Raw genomic sequence first — 14,362 nt, forward strand, 5'->3', positions numbered from 1 at the left:
TAAGATTTAGATCCAGGACACCAGTACCTACAAATGAGGTACTACTACTTTTATCCCTCTCTTCTTACAGAGAATAGAAGACACAATCTAGTTAAATTGAAACCGTGCAACTCAGATTGGGAATTGAACCCACGGGCCAGGACTCAAACCCAGCCAAAACCCAGATTGGGACTTAAGCCCATGTTCTTTTAACTGAGATCACACACCTGGCCTCAGAACTTAATGAATTTCAGGCTCTTGATGTCTCATCGCAGAAAGAATTCAGTGAGAGACAAAGTGATAGGTAAGAAGTGGATTTATTTAGAGAGAAACACACTCCGCAGACAGAGTGTGGGCCGTCTCAGAGGGTGAGAAAGGCACCAGGGTGTGGGGTTGTCAGTTTTTATAGGTGTGGGTAATTTCGTAGGCTAGTGAGTGGCAGGAGTATTCCAACTATTTTGGGGAAGGGATTGGGATTTTCAGGAATTGGGCCACCGCCCACTTTTTGACCCTTATGGTTGGCCTTGGAATTGTCATGGTGCCTGTGGGTATGTCATTTAGCTTGCTGATGTGTTACAATGTGCATATACTGAGGCGCAAGGTCTAGTGGAAATCGACTCGTCTGCCATCTTGGACCCATTTGGTTCTAATCAGTTTATGTCATGTCCTCGGGCTATGTCATTCTTTTAAAGGTTGTGCCCTGCCCCCTTCCATCCTGTTTCAAAATGACTTGCCCAAATTTTCCCAGAAGAATCCAGTGCTTTGAAATTTCCTTCATCTCTTCTAGGGGATTTATAGGAATTTCTTCTCCCTTCAGGAGCACTGCCCTGGCATGTGGTGAAATGTCTCATTTACATGTATCTCAGTAACACAATGTAATACAACTTCCTTTCCTGGGTCCTGTAAGCACTGGGTTGCTGCATTCCGAGAAAACAGGGATTTGCAGTCTTGCCTCCAACAATGACTAGTCCCTTTACCTGTCCCAAATGTATATCCTCCTGCTGTGTGTTCAGGCCTTTCTGCATCCACAGTAACTTTTCATTTCAATACTGACAGTGTATTCTTTTAAAAGACACTTTAAACTCAACCTATAGGGCATCAACAAGGCTCCTAAATTGATTCAGGTGACCACACATGAATAGCTTCGGCCGAGTCTGTGCACACACAGACAGTGACAACCAAGTCAGACCTGCCACCTGGTCCACTGTGATTGTGAGATGCCACTCCTTGTCAGGGGCATCTCCATTTCAAAGATGTTAAAATGTGAAATAATGTGCACCTGGAGTATTCAAGCTCCTTGATCTCACAATTAAATGTTAGCTCAAGAGCAAAAGGTTAAAAGCAAACTGTCACAAAAAGGCTGTTGTACTTCTTCTGAATGATAAATTGATCTCAGTCCCTTGAAATGCAAGTATCAGTTAATCAATGTTTGCCTCACTAAGGAAAGGACAAACAGAGGAGGACTCCAGCAGGGAGCAGGGAGGGGTACAGCTCTCTTGACCTTTCTTTAACCTTGAGTTGCTTATCTTGACCCTTAGGATGTTTAAGCTGAAACACTCTCATAGGATGGGAGCATGTTCTCTTTCTCATCTCTGATTCGCTGGTATTCAGCCCAATGCACAGACCAGAGGAGATCCAGAAGACACGAAACTAAATTCAATATGGAACCCTGAATGGGAACCTAGAGCAGAAAGGGGCATAAGTGGAAAAAAATGGTGAAGTGCAAGTAAAATCTGGTGTTTAGTCCTCAGTAACATACCAGTGTTGGTTTCTTAGTTTTGACATATACTATGATAATTTATTAACATCAGGGGACTGGGTGAGAGGTATATGGGAACTCTCTTTACTCTCTCTGCAACTTTCCTGTAAATCCAAAATTATTCCAAAATATAAAGTTTATTTTTTAAAGATGCCTCCCTAACATGGCTATAGAGGAGAAGCACTAGTGTTTTGTGAGCACGTGTTATCCCTATTTGACCATGATTTGACCTAGGCCGGAAGTTAGGGAGTGCTCTCCCGTGAAATGACTGTTGACCTGATGTTTTAAAAATGAGGAAGTGTTTTATGAAAATCACAGGTTACAAAGTTAAAAAGCCTGGGACTTGGAGATTAGAAGATCGTTTTGATTCCAAAAAAGTTTTTTTTTTTTCTTTTTGACTAAAAAATCTTAATTATTGCTAGTGATGCCTTAGGCAGAGTAGGGGGTCCCCAAAGGAAAAGAACCAGATATAGCTTTTTTTTAATTTATTTTATTGAAGTATAGCTCATTTACAATGTTGTGTAATTTCTGCTGTACAAGCAAAGTGATTCAGTTATACGTGTATATACATTCTTTTTCATGTTCTTTTCCATTATGGTTTGTCACAGGATATTGAATCTAGTTCCCTGTGCAATACAGTAGGGAGATATAGTATACAGATACAGCTTTTTGACATAAGAGAAGCCATTTTAGGCCTAAGCCATTTTGTGATCTAAGCCTGGCCATAATGCTTGCCCTTGACCAGATCTCAGTAATTAATGATCTTAAGGGAACGAAGGAATGAAAAGCAGTCAAGAAACAATAGTTCAGAGATAAAATAGAGTCCTAGTTCCTCCTCAAGGGATATACATCACAATCTGATACAGATCTTTGAGTTCTGCAGGAATTAAGACCCCTACCCAGGTGGAGGATCGTAACAACCAGATTGGTTGCGGCCTAAGGAAAGATGACGGTGACCTTTGCCGACCCTCCTGACTTCACTCAACTAAAGCTTGGACTCTGTCAACCTTTGCCCCAATTCTATGTTGACTTCTCTTCAGCTCAAGCCCCTTCATAAATATGCATGTACCCTTAGCTTAAAACTTTCCCAATTTTGCAGTTGGGGAGACACTGCTTTGGGAAAGATCCCCAGTGTTCTCCTGACTTGCTGCAAGCAAGAAATCCTTCCTTCTCCTGCTCTTTCGTTTGGTTGTGTCTCTTGGCAGCTAACCCGGTTGTTTTGGTAACAGTGCCGCCACTTTCCAGCCCAGACCCCGCCTCACTGGGGCAGATGGAAGCCTTCGTGAAGGCTTGTTTGAGGTTGGGGGCAGGTCTCACTGCTTGTCTGCCTGAACAAAATCAAGCCTGGCATTTCTGTTTCCCACTAGCCTGACCTCACCACCGGGGCGAGGATGGAAGGTTTTTTTTGTTTGTTTGTTTTTTTAAATAACTCTCTTCGATGTTCTTAAACATTTTATTGTTTTATCTCTTAAAGTTTTTTTTTTATTTTTTATTTATTTATTTATTTATTTATGGCTGTGTTGGGTCTTTGTTTCTGTGCGAGGGCTTTCTCTAGTTGCGGCGAGCGGGGGCCACTCTTCATCGCGGTGCGCGGGCCTCTCACTGTCGCGGCCTCTCTTGTTGCGGAGCACAGGCTCCAGACGCACAGGCTCAGTAATTGTGGCTCACGGGTCTAGGTGCTCCGCGGCATGTGGGATCTTCCCAGACCAGGGCTCAAACCCGTGTCCCCGGCATTGGCAGGCAGATTCTCAACCACTGCGCCACCAGGGAAGCCCAGGATGGAAGGTTTTATGGCTCCTAATCTTTAAATCTTTGGGCCCAGATATACCAGGACAGAGGAAGAGGAGTTCTTCTCTCCACCAAAGCAAGAGCCTGGTGGGGCCTGAAGCTGTCACTCTCCCGCCTTCCCCAGACATGCCATTGTATGGAGCCCAGGTGATATGTGAGTAAGGCTTAGACAGAGGCTGGGCCAGACGAGATTTCCATGCCAGGGATCTCAGCTTGGAGCTAGCCCGCTCTAAAGGGCCGGGCTGCTGGAAGGTCAAAGAGTGTGGCCAGGGAGCTGTGGGCCAGACTGAGGCCCTTGTGCCTAGACCAGCACTGGCGCTAGTACAGGAGAGTGAATATTCCTGTTACGGACCTGGGTCCTTGGACTCTTTAATCAATAGAAATTGATGAGGCCAGATGAGAAATTCAGGCAAGGCTTTACTGGGACTCATGCTGCAGCACGAGGGAGTAAAAATAAGAAACAGGTGCCCTTGGGAGTGGGTAGAAAGCTGTTTCCTTAAATGGAGTGAGGGTAGGGGCGGAAAGGTGGGTTGGGCAGGAGGGGTAGCTTGGGCGGTCTGCCTGCCTCCGTGGTGGTACTGTGTGCAGGCATGATGCGAAGTACCCTGCTTTTGTTCTCCGCACCTCAGAAACGGCAGTTGGTTTGTGGCCTTTCTGTACCTTATTGTTCATAATTACCCCAACTGCGCATGCGTGCAATTATTTATAGTTTCTTTGTATTTTGTTGCTCAAGGAGAGGTTTATCCAGGTGCAAGAACTCCAGTAAAAGGTCCCAGGTCCCAGCCTATCTCATTCCCATCACCTGGCTAAGGCCTCCGCCCATCCCCAGAGCACAGGCTACTGTAGGGAAGATGGCTGGGAAATCATTACATGGCTGGTGGCAATGCAAAGATAGAGTTCTGTGCATGAACATGGAATGTGTGCACATTAGAGCAACGAAAGTCAAGGACCACCTGTAACCAGTCAACTTGTGCAAGTCACTGGTCTCTGGAAAGAGCACCCCCAAAATTGTCTTTGGAGAAGAGAAGCAGGATGGAGAATGAATTCCATGCCCAGATGTGCCATGGATGGAATCACCCAGACAGCCTCCAGCGTTTTACATTCTGTAGCATCTGTCTATGTGATGGAGCAAGAAGATGTTTCATTTTCTTCATTGTTATTTCAGTCCTGCCTTCCATGTCAGCAGTAAAAGAGGATACATGTCAGAGTCCCAGAGAATTCCCTGGAAACCAAAGTCTTCTCCATCTCACTTTCAGCAGCCAAGGTCTCAACATAATTTCTCTTGTTTAAGAGTAGAAGAAGGGTCCATACTTTGATAATGGCCTTTCTATTTTGAGAGGAATAGAGAATGGGACATCACTTAATTTCTGCCACGTTGTCTAATGCTGCACTGTGCATTTTTACCAGTGCCATATTTATTTATCAAGCACTAACTGTTTTCTAGCTGAGATGGGACCCAGTGATGGTTCATAAAATGCAATGTAGTAGGCATTTTCTTAAAACCAAACAAAAAATATCGGAGTACATTTACTGGATTGATGGTGAGTATTATTTCATGAAACGCGTTTAGTTATATGTGTGTTTACACTAGGGTCACAATGTAAAATATATTTCTCACCATGGGTTCTGGTGAGTCATGACTGAAAGCCATTGCTATAAGGGTTTCATCTTTGTCAGGGATGACTAGGTATAGGGGTTCTCAAAGTGAGGTTCTGGGACCAGGAGTATCACCTGGGAACTTGGTAGAAATGCACATTCTCAGACACCCCCCACCCGCCTCTAGGTACCCTGAATCAAAAGCTGCATGAGGTTGGGGGGCGGTCATGGGAGGAACCCAGATGATTCTTTTTATTTTCTACTTTGTATTTAATTAACTAGCTGTTGCAAGAAGGTGTACGCATACTAAATGCATCACATTTAGCTAACCTCATTGACCATGGAGACCAGCAGTAATCTGCAGTCTTGTTCTTAGCCCAGAAGGCAAATCCCCACCTTGAAGCAGCACCCTTGAAATGACACTGAGTTACTTATGTTGACTCCTCTGCATCTTGCCTAGGCCTTCCCACCTCGTTGGTAGCCTGAGGAATCCAGATTATTCTGATGCACGCTCACATTTGAGCACCACTGATAAGGTCCATCAAAGGATTGTTTTACAAACATGAGGGAGGCCCAACTCTACAGTGAAGGTAATAATCAAACTTTGTACAGCACAGTAATGTTTTTGTGCAGCCGTTCACAGCATTACTTCATTTCTTTCCAAAAATAACCTTGTGAGGCAGAGAAGGCTGATGTTTTTATCCTCGTTTTTCTCTCTGAAAAACCTAGGATTGTCCCTGCTTGGATAATAATTGGGTTTTAATTGATTCTTAATATTAAGCTAAGCAAAACCATGCAGTACCAAGTGGGCAACAATATCTTGTTAAATAGAATTCTTATCACTTCACAAACATTCATGGGAAGCTTTCAAACTTTTTTATAAATGCAAATTAAGCCTTAAAGCAAGCTTGTAAGATAACTGTGAAATTCTGTTTTAACCTGATGGACACCAAAATGACTTTGCTAAATTTAAACTGCATTTCAATGGAAACCCATGGTCACTGTAGAACCAAGGGATATTGAGCCTGTTGTTTGTTTGCTGTGATGGTTTTTTGGGGGTTTTTTTATATTTATTTATTTGGCTGCGTCAGATCTTAGTTGCAGTGCGCGGGCTTCTCTCTAGTCGTGGTGTGTGGGCTCTCTAGTTGTGGAGCGCGAGCACGCAGTTACCCCACGGCATGTGGGATCTTAGTTCCCCGACCAGGGATCAAACCTGCGTCCCTTGCATTGGAAGGTAGATTCTTAACCACTGGACCACAAGGGAAGTTCCTGCTCTGAGGGTTTTTATTTTTTTATTTTTTTAAATTTATTTATTTATTTATTTATTTATTTATTAGTTTTGGCTGCGTTGGGTCTTCATTGCTGCGCGTGGGCTTTCTCTAGTTGCGGCAAGCGGGGGCTGCTCTTCATTGTGTGCGCGGACTTCTCACTAAGGTGGCTTCTCTTGTTGCGGAGCATGGGCTCTAGGCATGCGGGCTCAGTAGTTGTGGCTCACGGGCTCTAGAGAGCGGGCTCAGCAGTTGTGGCGCACGGGCTTAGTTGCTCCGCGGCATGCGGGATCTTCCCGGAACAGGGCTCGAACCTGTGTTCCCTGCACTGGCAGGCGGATCCTTAACCACTGCGCCACCAGGGAAGCCTGAGGGTTTTTAAATAAAGCAAGGAAACACTAAAAACAAACAAACAAACCATCAGTGAGGCATTAGAACCAAAGAGGAATGACAAAAACAGTTTGCAACTCTTATGATCAGTAATGAGGCTTATTAATTTCACACACTATCTCATTTAATCCTCAAGCAAACCTATGATATCAGTAACAGCCCCCTTGGTATCCATGGAGGATTCATTCCAACACCTCCCTCAGATACCAAAATCCATGGATGCTCAAGTCCCTTATATAAAATAGCATGGACTTTGTATATAACCTGCAGACATTCTCCTGGATACTTTAGATCATGTCTAGATTACTTATATTACCTAAAACAATGTAAATTATATAAATAGATGTAAATACAATATAAATGCTGTGTAAATAGTTGCTTTCATGCAGCAAATTCAAGTTTTGCTGTTTGGAACTTTATGGAATTTTTTTTTAATATTTTCTATATGCATTTGGTTTGATCTGCGGATGCAGAACCCATGAATATGAAGGGCCGACTGTACTGGATTTCTATAAAGCCACTGCTCCCCCAGGTGAGCCTTATTCATTCTCCTAAAAACGATGGGGCTTTTCTCCAGAAAACTCCTCCATCAATGTTGAAAAGGCTGGGTGGGAACTTGTCACCAGGTAAGAATGCAACCTCAACCAGGATTCCTTAACCCTAAAATTTCCAAGCTTTTGTCATTTGCCTGCCAATTTTATTATCATTTACTTCTCCTGTTCACTTGTTGTATATGAATACATTTATTTTGCAACAAATCTTTTTATCAACACACCTTTTTCTAAAATTATTATTGAAAAATAGTTGATTTATATTAGTTTCAGGTATACAGCACAGTGATTCAGATATATATACACACACACACACACACACATATATATATTCATTTTTAGATTCTTTTCCATTATACGTTATTTATTACAAGATATTGAGTATAGCTCCCTGTGCTATACAGTAGGTCCTTGTTGGTTATCTATTATATATCTGTATATATATATATATGTGTGTGTGTGTATATTTTAATCCCAAACTCCTAATTTATCCCTCCCCCACCCGTTTCCCTTTGGTAACCATAAGTTTGTTTTCTATGTCTGTGAGTCTATTTCCATTTTGTAAATAAGTTCGTTTGTATCATTTTTTTGGATTCCACATATAAGTGATATCATATGGTATTTGTCTTTCTCTGTCTGATTTACTTCACTTAGTATGATAATCTCTAGGTCCATCCATGTTGCTGCAAATGGCAATATTTCCTTCTTTTTTATGGCTGAGTAGTATTCCATTGTGTATTACGTACCACATCTTCTTTATCCATTATCCATTTTCTATCCATCTGTCAATGTCAACATACCTGAAATAGAAGACCAGTATTGTTCTTACTCTCCCCTCCCCTCCCCTCTCCTCCTTTCCCCTCCCCTCTCCTCCTCTCTTTTCTTTCTCTCTTCCAACAGGATGAACAACTATTAGAGAGGTGTTAAAGATAGAATAGCACCAAATTAAGACTTTCTTCTTGAGTGATCTGTATTGAAAGAGAATAAAAAAGGTATCAAGAGGGGGTATATGGAAACTCCCTGTACTTTCTGCTCAATATCTCTTAAACTTAAAACTCTAAGGAAAAAGCCTATTAATTTTTTTAAGTGTACTCATAAAAATAAAATTAAGAGTTTTAAATTGAACAACAACAAAAAGAACTAACATTCTCCCTGCATGAGTCAAGGCTATTTAATGCTGCATTCCCCATACTACCCCAAATCATCAGAAATTACTACCTGAAATTACCTCTCATGGTCACATGGGTCCATGGCCTCCATTTTGTGAAAATGTAGCCAAAGTCTGATTATATGAAAAAATAAGAAGAAAAAGTAGAGATGGGATGGTTTCCTATTGATGGCAGAATGAAGTTGTGAATCATTCATCTTTCTGCCAAAGCCCTTCATGATCTGGCCCTCATGTTCATGTTTGCCCTCCTCCCATTGCCCACAGACCCCAGGCATTATCATTATGTCAAACTCTGTACTCTTCCCTGCATCTGGAATTTCTTCCCCACATCTCTGCCTGTCAAATCTTCTTCAAGATCACCCAGCACACACACCATTCCTTCAAATGGGCCCACACAGCCATGTGAAGCCTCCCTCGGCTATCCCAGACAGGGAGAGCATTCTTTCTCTTGGGTGTCTGTGGAGCTGTGTGTGCACAACCATTAGAGCCACCATCTTTTGTGGGGTGTGGTGGATTTTTACATCTGCCTAGGGTACTAGATAAAATACATGGTGCCTAGTAAAATTTGACTTTCAGGTAAACAAAGGATAATTTTTAGTATAAGTATGTCCCATGTAGTATTTAACTGGGTGTCCTGTATTTTTTATTTGCTAAACCTAGCAACCCTGTGTTTGTCTCCCGTGAGACTTAGCTTCCTAAGAAAAGGGTGGTAGCTTTCCATCCCTGTGCATGCAGTACCAAGGACATTACCAAGCACTTAGTAGAAGCTTGGTAACTATTAGATGGAGAAATGGCGGCATGAATGACTTCTGCCCAAACTCACACAGGAAACCCTAAGATTGCAAATAAGGCCAGGAATACATTTCTATTCCTGCCTAGAAATGCAGGTTTGGAGGAGGGAAAGATGATGTGCTCAAATCTAATACATTCATAATCTACAAACTAGAAGGAGCAAAGCTGTCTACATTGTTCTCTAGCTTGTCTTTAACACATGTAATAACAAGTCACAGACTGCTTGGTTTCTGTAGACTTTACAAGTCTACAGTCGGCTCCCACACGGATCACATTATGAGGGTGAGAACTTGGTCTACTGAATCCAAAGCCAGGCATGATAAATAGTAGCCACAGCCAAGAACATATCTACTCCATGTTAGGGCCAGTTCTGTCCCTATTACTCAGGTAGGCAATGAATCACCATGTTTTGCTTTCAAGCCTTCCTGTGAGGGCAGTGTGTGGTGATGGAAGAAATCACAGGCTCTAAAGTCAGATAAACCTGGATTTGCAGTTATGACTCAGCCACTGCCAGGCCAGAGGCCTCTCTGGGGCTCAGTTTTCTCATCTGTAAACTGGGCTATCATGGATACCTCCAAAAGGTCGATGTGAGTATTAAATGGAATAATGTACTTGAAGCGACTGTATGGGACCTGTTCACAGCAAGTGTTCCAGTGATGATGGGGATAAAGATGATGGTGTTTTTATTTCTACTGTTCCAGCCAGAATGGAATCTCTTTGAACATATGAACTGATTTATTTATTTTCACTTTTTTTTATATGGTCCAACAGCCTCTAGTACCATATGCAATAAAGATTTTTCACCCTAGAGACGTCAAAAGAGACCAAAGTTTTTAAAATGTTCAGTGTTTTAGGGCCTTTCAGAAATCTGACAGTATTTAACCACAGTAGGGTAGAGTAGGGCCAAAAATTAACCTTTGTAGGTGACTCGTGGACTGCACATCGTCTTTCATAAATCCTTGATAGACTAAGTCTGGGCAGATAAGAAATACTAGAGAAGTAAAGAAGTAGGCATGTCCTTCTTAAATTAGTAAAGAACAGTTTTGGCATAAAAACTGCCATTCTCACATTTCCTGCCAAGATGTTCTATTGGATGTGTGCCCTAATCACAGGTACCCACCATCTGGAACACACCTCCACGAGGTGATGGTTGCCCTTCTCACCAGCTGCTCAAGTTCAGAATGATTGATAATCTACTCTCAGCAAATGAATACTCACCATTTAGAAGGCCTTCTCCAATCTTTTTTTTTCTTTTTTTTTTAACATCTTTATTGGAGTATAATTGCTTTACATTGTTGTGTTAGTTTCTGCTGTATAACAAAGTGAATCAGCTATACGTATACATATATCCCCATATCCCCTCCCTCTTGCGTCTCCCTCCCACCCTCCCTATCCCACCCCTCTAGGTGGTCACAAAGCACCGAGCTGATCTCCCTGTGCTATGCGGCTGCTTCCCACTAGCTAGCTATTTTACATTTGGTAGTGTACATATGTACATGCCACTCTCTCACTTCGTCCCAGCTTACCCTTCCCCCTCCCCGTGTCCTCAAGTCCATTCTCTACGTCTGCATCTTTATTCCTGTCCTGCCCCTAGGTTCTTCAGAACCATTTTTTTTTTTTAGATTCCATATATATGTGTTACCATACGGTATTTGTTTTTCTCTTTCTTATTTCACTCTGTATGACAGATTCCAGGTCCATCCACCTCACTGCAAATAACTCAATTTCGTTTCTTTTTATGGCTGAGTAATATTCCATTGTATATATGTGCCACATCTTCTTTATCCATTCGTCTGTTGATGGGCATCTAGGTTGCTTCCATGACCTGGCTATTGTAAATAGTGCTGCAGTGAACATTGTGATACATGACTCTTTTTTTTTTCTTTTTTTCTTTTTTTTGGTTTCAATTTTCTTTAGTTTTATTTTTTTTGAATTTTTGAATTTTATTTTTTTTTTATACAGCAGGTTCTTATTAGTTATCTATTTTATACATATTAGTGTATATATGTCAATCCCGATCTCCCAATTCATCACACCACCACCACCACCCCTGCCACTTTCCCCCCTTGGTGTCCATATGTTTGTTCTCTACATCTGTGTCTGTATTTCTGCCCTGCAAACCAGATCATCTGTACCATTTTTCTAGGTTTCACATATATGTGTTAATATACAATATTTGTTTTTCTCTTTCTGACTTACTTCACTCTGTATGACAGTCTCTAGATCCATCCACGTCTCTACAAATGACCCAATTTCATTCCTTTTTATGGCTGAGTAATAGTCCATTGTATATGTGTACCACATCTTCTTTATCCATTTGTCTGTTGATGGGCATTTAGGTTGCTTCCATGACCTGGCTATTGTAAATAGTGCTGCAATGAACATTGGGGTGCATGTGTCTTTTTGAATTATGGTTTTCTCAGGGTATATGCCCAGTAGTGGGATTGCTGGATCATATGGTAGTTCTATTTTTAGTTTTTTAAGGAACTTCCATACTTTTCTCCATGCCTTCTCCAATCTTAGTTCTTATTCATTCCTAGCTTCATTTAACTACAGCTATCATTAAATTTGTATCTCCATATTAAGGTACCTTGACTTAAACCTAGCAAATTCCTCATTGACACCTGCCTTTATAACCATGTCTCTCACACACACACACACACACACACACACACACACACACACACACACAGTCATCTTCTTGGAATTCTGTGGCTTTGAACAGTTTACCTGGGATAGAATTTTTTCACCTGTACAATAAGAAAGTTGGAATGGTGTGGTCTCTAAGCTCCCTTTTAGCTCTGTATCCTTAGGATCCTAGCCTTCTGTTTTGTCACTGCATCTCCTTTAGTTGATCCGGAGTCCCACCCCCCCACCCGCCATGCTGAGTCTAAGTCTGTGAAAGAATGCATTGGTCAAATTATTTTTTTCTCATCATTTTCACATTCATTTCTAGATCAGCTCTAATGTGTACTCACAGTGATCCAGGTAACAAAGCATCCCAAGATTGAGGTTTACCTCTTATTAACCAGGAAGTCCACTGACAACTTCTTTCACAAGGCTTGGAGATTGAAAGGGGCCCGACACCTAGGAAACATACAGTAATTGTTGATTGTGTCATTGCTGTTACTGTTGTTATCACTGCAATGGGGAAAATTAATATATTGGAATTATTCCATCCTTGTCTATGCCCTTGATTGAGCATGGGAATGCCCACCCAGCTGCTCTTTTGTGCAGAGAGAGCCAAGATACAGGAAAGGAGAGGAAGAATCAGCTAAGAGTAACAGCCTAGATTGATGAGAGCAGAATTCGATATTTCCCAACTTTTCTCTGTTTTCTTATTCAGTCACCCCATGTGTGTAGTTTGTATGAGGAGCTTGTCCATACTGAATGACTTAAAGGACTCCAGATGCCTTCAGTTACACCAGTAGTTATTCATTTCCTTATGGTAAACAGTATCCTCTCCCAGTGGTCTTTAAAATGTGGATATACCCAGGTGGTAAGACATCAAATTCCTAACACTTTTTTTAAGGTAAGTTCTTTGGGGGGAAAAAAAGAAAGAAATATCCTGAGAACAGTTTAAAGTTAGAGATCAGCTAGAGGAAGAGTGTTGGTGAAGTGGGTAAGAGAAAAGGATGCTGAGATGGGGGACAAGATTCTAGAAAGGTGGGGTAGGCGACAGAGAAGATATGCCCCACTTACTTCATGGTTTCACCTCTGGGCTACTGCCCCTCCTCCACCCCAGATATTAACAGTTTGTGGAGTCCCTTAGGAGCTGGGTCTGTCACACATACATCAGAAGAGCTCTGTGCCTGTGGCATGTGTGGCTTCTGACAGCGTCTGGTTGCCCTGTCCTCAGGAGACCTGGCAGAAACAGCCCTAGTACCTTCGGTGAGGAGTCAACTCTGAGGATATTACTGAGGACCTATAAAATCACGCTGTAACAGGAGGATGATGATTATTCTTGAGAGAAGCTGGTTTTGACTCTCTGGGCCCTATGAACCATGAAACTGAGCAGGAGTCCTATAGCAGATGCTGTAATGTCCCCCCAGACCCCCTACACCAAGTGGATGTCCCCAAACCCCAGTTGTTGTGGTTATTAGCTGATAGTGGCTACCAGCTGCCCCACTTCTCCTGAGAATTATCCTTGGCTGATGGGAGCCCTTTGCCCAGGTGGTTATGACCCCTCTAAAGGCAACCCATAGTCAGTAAGTAATTTGGGAGTAAAACTATGGTGGGGCTTGCACTCCAGAGCCCACTTCCTATGGATCCGCCAGAGGCTAGTCCTGACCTAAGATTTTGTTTGGCTCTGTCCTTGTCCCTCTCCTGCTTGATTCTCTCCCTTACAGGCTTTTTTGAATAGAGCACCCTCAATAAATTGTATAAACCCCAATACCTGTCTAGGAACTTGTGCCCTTTACTTCATTCATTCTGAGACACTACCAATGGTAAGGTTATTATGTATCACCAAGAAAGAAAAAAATGCTGACACTTAATATGGGATATGCTTCAGTTCTAAGACATACCCTAATTTCAGTGAAAAAAATATGCATCTTTGAGTTAATTAAGGTATGTTTAATATGTATGATCTCGCTCCATTGCATACATCTCTCTATGCCACATGTTTATATAAAGGCAAATAAACTTTGTTTCAACTATCTTTTTATACATAATAATTTACAAATCTAGAGAACCATTGCCGTGGTCTGAATGTCTGTTCCAGCCCCACCCCCGCCCCCAGTTCATATGTTGAAATCCTAACCCCCAAAGGTAATGTTATTAGGAGATAGGGCCTTTGGGGGATGATTGTGTCCTGATGGTGGGGCCCTCATCAAAGGGATTAACGGTCTAATAAGAAGAGATTCCACAGAGCTTTCTTCTGCCACGTGAGGACACAAAGAAGTCTGCAGCCCAGAAGAGGTCCCTCACCCGACTGCGTCTGCACCCTGATCTTGGACTTCCAGCCTCCAGAACTATGAGAAAGAAATTTCTGTTGTTTGCAAGCTACCCAGTCTGTGGAATTCTTTTTAATTTAATTTTTATTTTATATTGGAGTATAGTTGATTTACAA

This window comes from Eubalaena glacialis, chromosome 9, assembly GCF_028564815.1.
Source record: "Eubalaena glacialis isolate mEubGla1 chromosome 9, mEubGla1.1.hap2.+ XY, whole genome shotgun sequence".
Classification (NCBI taxonomy): domain Eukaryota; kingdom Metazoa; phylum Chordata; class Mammalia; order Artiodactyla; family Balaenidae; genus Eubalaena; species Eubalaena glacialis.